This window comes from Ursus arctos, unplaced genomic scaffold, assembly GCF_023065955.2.
Source record: "Ursus arctos isolate Adak ecotype North America unplaced genomic scaffold, UrsArc2.0 scaffold_15, whole genome shotgun sequence".
NCBI classification, from domain to species: domain Eukaryota; kingdom Metazoa; phylum Chordata; class Mammalia; order Carnivora; family Ursidae; genus Ursus; species Ursus arctos.
In genome coordinates this window covers 43,702,520-43,708,948 of record NW_026622819.1, presented here as the reverse complement: position 1 = coordinate 43,708,948, position 6,429 = coordinate 43,702,520, and positions in this window count along the sequence as shown.

The window sequence follows — 6,429 nt, the reverse complement described above, 5'->3', positions numbered from 1 at the left end:
CGTGAGCCCCAAAGGCTGACAGCCTATGCAGTGCTTAGCAGAGGCTCCAGGTCTTTCCTGGGGAAGTGCTTACACATAGGGCCACCGTCCAGTGTTGATGGGGGAGCCAGGGTAGTTCCTTCATCTACAGTCATGTCCTACTTGGTGGGGGAAGGACCCTGGACCAGGAAGAAGCAATCTGATATTCTACCCCCACCATGACATCCACTTCCTCATATCTTTTTAGAGATGACCTTTTCTTCTCTGGATCTCGGTTTCCTTCTCTGTAAAATGGGTCCATAACCGCTTCCCCACCAGGTTCTGAAAATGGCAGTAGGGTTCAAGTGGAAGAGTAGATGCGAATGTGCTTTGAGAAAGCTGAGCAAACGTGTGTGCAGGAGGGAAGAGAGGGGCCGGGAAAGGAGGGCATGGGGAGAAGCAGACTCGGACCCTTTCAGGACACACCAGCATGCTAGCCTCCTCCTGAGCCTGATTTCTCTCCACTATCCCCTCCAGGGTTGGCAAAGATGCTGACAAAGAGAAGAGGCAGCAGCAGGAGAAGGGGACTCTGACAGGCAAGCCCTGTGAGGGTTCGCAGCAGAAGGTGCAGCAGGATGGGGAGGCCCTGGTACCCTCGCTGGGGCAGAGCCATCCGGAAACGAGCTGGCCCAGGTCACAGCCACCAGCCCGAGTGGAGCCTCTCTCTGGGGTGACTGTGCTGTCCAGATTTAAGCTGCTCCTAGAAGGCAGATGGCAGGTCTTGGGATGAGGAGAAGCTGGCTCTGCTCAGGGGTGAGAAGACCCAGGGAAGAAGCTGTTGGCCAACTGTGAAGTGACTTCAGTGCTGTGTGAATGGATCAATCAACATCAAGGGGCTGTATGCGTGGATTCAAAACCCACCTATGTAGATTACTGAGTAGGGCTGAGAGGCCTGGGGAAAGACACTGTAGGCTTCACGGGGTGAGGGTGATTACGAGGACGCTGTTCCTGTCCCCGGACTGAGCAACTCTGCTCCTGATTCCACTCCAGCCTCACTTTCGCTGGTCAGGGAAATGAAGTCATTGGTCCAAGTCCTGTGTCTAAATGCTGCATCTGCAGCATTCCCATTTACTATCCTCCTTTTCTCCCGAAACTGACCTTCTGAAACAAACTTCTCTTTGAAGTTGGTGAAGAAGAGATCACTTGATGTAGCTGCCTTTTGCCTAGGGCAGCTCTTGGAGAAATCATAAAGGAGGAAAAGTTAGATGCTAAACCATCATTTCTCTGCTTCTCTCCCCTCCCCTTGTAACCTCTCAGTGCCCAGGGATCTTTCCCTTTCCCTTTCCCATGCTTGCTAGAAAGAATCTGATAGCAGCCATTTATAGTTAAAGGTCAGAGACTTTTTAGAAGCTAGTGTCAGAATTTGGACGGAAGTCTATGTCTCCCCATTGTGTTGTCCTCTTCGCTGGTCTTTGCTGCACTAGGTTGAATTTGTTCCCCATCACTGCTCCCCAGCGCACCTCATGACTCCTCTCATTTGGCGCCCCATGCATATCCCACACCTAGCCGAGGGTCTGGAGGAGGGGGAGATCCTCTGAGGGCAGTGAGGGCTCTGGACACTGTAGGAGAACCTGACCCAGCCGTGGGATCCCCACATTGACATCGTGTCTCCCTGGCAGGAGGACAAAAGCAGTGAGCGTGACAGCAGCAACAGTGATGAGGACCCCATACGAAAGGCCTGTAAGAGGCACCAACCGGACTGTCGTCTTGGACTCAAGCGCCCAAAGCACCAGGGAAACTGAGTCCTGAGTGGGAAAGGACTTGCCAGAGGTCATACTGAGAGTCAAAGACAGCAGTGTTGGTCCTCAGGGCTGCTAAATCCCAGGGCAGAAGTGAACTCACTGGGGAGGCTCTGACTGAGTGCTGGTGTCACCCCAGAGTGCCAGAGAGGGTGCCCAATATCAGATGTCAGAGCAGGGCCAGACCTCGGACAGGACCTCTGCACTCCTAGCTCAGTGCTCCCTCTACTGCCCTAAGCAGCCCGAGTTCTTGGCCTTGAGCCCCTGGCATTATGCAGGAGACAAGGAAAGAAAGTGCCCCCTCTGTCTCCAGAAGGAAGCTTCAGGTCTCTCTTTGAGAAGATGGGGATTAGCTTGGGCTGTGAGGAGATGGGAAGCTCTCTGGCTGAGTCCTGAAGAATCTGCCAGAGAGGTTCACAGGCGTGGAGGGACGAGGGAGTTTCACCTGGAGTGGAGAGGGAAGTGGAAACAGGGATAAGCAATTTAATTCTGGAGAAATTCAAGGTGTGAAGAAGTGGGGTCAGAGTCAGGGCTTGGGACCCCCATGACCTGCCTGGGAGTTCCCACACGCTCTGGCCACACAGCCCCTGCCACTTCCCTTCCTCACCGTCTCCTTGGCAAGGTCTGACTTTTCTCCTGTCACACAGAACCAGGAGGGGATCACCATGAAAAAGAAGAAATGCGTCAATTAACGGCAGGAACTGGCTGACAGGGGAGCCAGGAGCTGGAGCCCAGGAGAGATGGGAGCAAGGGCAGCTTAGGAGGAATGTCACAAAATGAAATTGTCCACTTAGACCAGTAAAGCCTTTCATGTTCAACTTTGTCATTTCATTTAGGTCATTTTTGACAGAAGTGTCCTTACAGCAATAAAACCCTAGTACTTATTGAGCATCTACCATACCAGAGTCATGGTGCTCGGTGCTCTTCTCAATTATTTAATGTACTCCTCCAAACAACCCAAGAGGTCCGTGGCATCATCATTCTAAATTACTGACGAGGACGCAGGTCTAGAGAATTTAACAATCTTGCCCACAGTCAACATAGCTGTGGGGTGGGTGGGGCGGGAGGAGGGGCTCAAATGCGAGTCTTCGGTGATAGTGCCCATGCACGGGTGAAACCCATGAAAGCCCCGCCCCCATCCACTGAAATGTCCCCTGCATGTCTCTCAGGGCGCTCCCCAGCCCCACCAACCTGAGAGGAATGAGCTATAACTAGACCAGGGCGTCTTGGAGAGAACTCAGCTTGACCAGAGTCTTGAGGCATAAGCAGGGAGGAGAGTGGGATAGAAGGATACTTCCTGGCTTCAAGGGCAGGAGATGAGATTGGTTCCCAGCCTTGACACTGAGCAGGTGGGAGACCTCGAGCACTCTCTTACTGCCTCTGGGGTTTAGTGTCTGCACCTGTAGCCCCAGAAGCAAAAACTGAAATAGAACCGTTTTGGTTTCCAGGGCGTTTGGCTCCATCTTCTGGTCAGTTCTTGCCACTGCGGCTTTTGCAGTATTGTGATTCACCGTGGACAGCAGGTAATTTTGAGGCTTCTGGGAAACTTCTGGTAACTGTGGGGGCTGGGGTGGAGCGGGGCAGAGCCAGAGCTGACCTGAAAGTCCAAGGAATTGCTCTGGTCTCTGGGCTGCATTGGCCCTCTGCTGCTAGTGGCTGGGTGGACACACTCAAGGAGGCAGCCAGTGGGGGTGAAGCCCCGCATAGCAGAGAACGATGGGACATTATAGACCATGGAGTCTTACCCCACCAAAGTACAGAAGGGGAAACTAAGACCTGGGAAGAGGCAGGGACCCACTCCAGGCCACGCACATAGGTTCCAGATCTCCTGACACCCAAATTCCCTGGCCTCCCCTCTGCCCAGCTGCTCCCCTCTTGCCAAGATGTCCATCCCAGCTGGTCTCTTCTCTCCTTCCTTCTGAGATGGAGCCATTGGCTTAATAAGCGCACTGCTCTGTCCACCTGCTGTCACGACACCCCACCCTCTCCTGGTCCGAGCTCCAGCCCTGACTATGTGAGGTAGTCCCTCCACGTCTCTGAGCCAGGGTTTTCCTGAGGGAATGGAGACACGGAAGAAAGAGGGATGTAGAGACGTGCATTCTCCTCCAGCCCTGCCTCTCTTCCAGCCCAGCCTTCTGCACCTCAGTTTCCCCATCTGATACACAACCAATCAGCTCCCCGCCCCAAGACGGTTGAGAAGATGAAACAGGTAGGTGGCGTGCAGGTGCACTGTGAATTCTTGAGACTTTGTTAAAGTATTACATTTCCACATGTGTCCGGGGCCTTCTCAAGCCACATGGGTTCCCACATCTTGATTGGAACGTGGTTAGCCCGCAGGCTGAGGGCGATGCATGGAGAGCTGGAGAAATCTGGAAGGTGTGGATACAGGGGCAATACGTAAACTTCCAGCCCCGCCTGGGGAGGACCCGAGGTGGCCATCCTTCTAATCTTCTGGCTTCGGAATCTGGGGCCTCTTGGCAGAGTCTAGAGGTGAACTCCCTCCTCTTGCCCAGACCTCACTTCTGGAAGCGGAATGAGTACAAGTCTGAGAGAATATCTCGGAGGCACTCCGCTGACCCAGAATCCAGCCTTCAAAGCCCCAAGAGATGTGATGGGGGAGGCAGAGAAGGATCCGTTTGCCCCTGTGTCTTCTCTTCCCTTGTTTGGACGTCAGATCTGTGGCCTCTAGGGGAAGAGGGTGAGGCCCAGAGGAGCGGCTTGGAGAGGCTGCGACCCTTCCCTGCTTGGGTCTTGAGCTCCCAGGGCAGTCTGGATTCTGTTTGAATTTCTGAGTGTTGGAGAAACAGGAGGTGAGGAGGGAAGGCTGGCGTCACCCAGAGCAGCTTGGCTGGCCTTTCTTAAACGGCCCCAAAGGTGCGGGGTCCCTGCCTTTCCTAGAAAGCCCTGTTCCTCCTAAGGCAGCTATTTGAAAAGTCCTGCTCAGTGTTTCCAGGGGGTGGTTCTGAGGCCACGTGCGTCAGAGCCACCCCCGGTGAGTTGGTGCATCAGACCATGCGAGATGGGCCTGGGAATCTGCAACCACGGCAGCCTCTGCAAGCTTCAGGAACCACTGGTCCTGCTCTGTTACTTTGGGATCCACACCCCCCCACTCTCACCCCCTGCCCTGGAGACAGTTCCACCAACTGTTTCTGAACAGATGTGGTTTTTTCTTTTCTCAATATTCTGCTCCTTTGTCACTTCCCATGTTCTTCCCTCTTATTCCTAGACTCCATGCCCGTTTTGTAAATAGAACACCATAGGATTGGGGGATAGAGGTGTTTTTAACAGAATACCTACCCAACTCCTCATTTTCTAGATGGGGTCTTTGAGACCCAGAGATGGGCGCGTCCTGCTGCGGGTCACACAGCTGCTCCGTGAGAGCTGGTAGGAGATGCTCTTCTCCCTGTGCAGCTCCTGCTCTCAAAGCTGCCCTGTGGCACGAATGCCTGTCCCAGACCCCTTCTTAGATGAAGTCATTGGAGTGTCTTCACCTGACTCTCCCTGGTCAGAACTGGTGGGACCAGGAGCGGTCATCAATCCTCTGAGCTGCCCCGTTGACTTTTCTCTTGAAAGAAGCTTGTTGCTGAGGTTCACTGATGCTATTTAGCCCTGGGGCTAAGAGGTCAAGTAGATTCCAGAGTTGGGGTGCCAATTTGTGCCATGCATGCCGGGGAGCGGGTAGAGAAGGATGACCTACGGAGAGAAATGGACCAGGTGTGGGAGATTGTGCAATGAGAGAGGGAGAGAGAGACTCAGAGAGTGAAAGAGATTGGAATAGAGGACAGAGAGCCCTACACACACGCTAGAGGAAACACACACACGCACACACACACCCCGGGGGATGGGAAGAGCTGGAGGGATATAAAGGCAGAGAGACACACACAGCCACAGAGGGAGAGAGTGGGATGGAGTTCAGAGAGAGATGTTTAGAGAGAGATAATGAAAGAGAAAAAGAGACAGCACCCCTGCCCTGGCACTGGGTACGACCCCAGTGTTTCTCAAGGTCGAGCTGCTCTCCCTGCCCTTGTCTTCCGGAGAAATGCCGAATCTTCCCCCAGCCACCTTTACACTTGAGCGAGCTTCAGGGAGTCTCTGGTTCTTTCGAGAACCACCGGCTCCCAAGCAAGGCTGGAGGAGGCTGTGGGGAACCCCCCCCTCCCAGACCTGCCCGAGAAGCACATGGTGCAAGCTGGGGAGGCAGACGCTGCACTCTGCTCAGCAGACCACCTGTCACTTCTAGTTACCTGCAGGACCCAGAGATGACTCTGTTCCTCGGCAAGCGTCCACAGAGCTGCCAGCTCCCAGGGGCTGGCTGGTCTCCGGCCAGCGGAGCGGAGTTAACGAGGCCCTGGCTGTGCTCACTGGCCCCTCCAGGCCCGCGTTCACCTGACGCTCTGCCCTCCCTGGGGCTGTCCCTGCTGGCCTCTGCTCAAGCCAGGCCCTGTTCTGCCCCCACCCCCGCCGGGAAGCCGTCCTCACGAGCGACCTGCAGCACACACAGATCCTTTCCTTTCTAAACTTTCTTAGTATCTCTTATCTCTCCTGTCCTTTTGTGCATATGGCTCTGTGATTATGTCGCATAAGGGGCTATTACACTAGTTATAGGTCCCTCGCGCTGGCCATGTGAGTGAGAGGAAAACGAAATCACTGAATTCATATTACTTCGGATAAC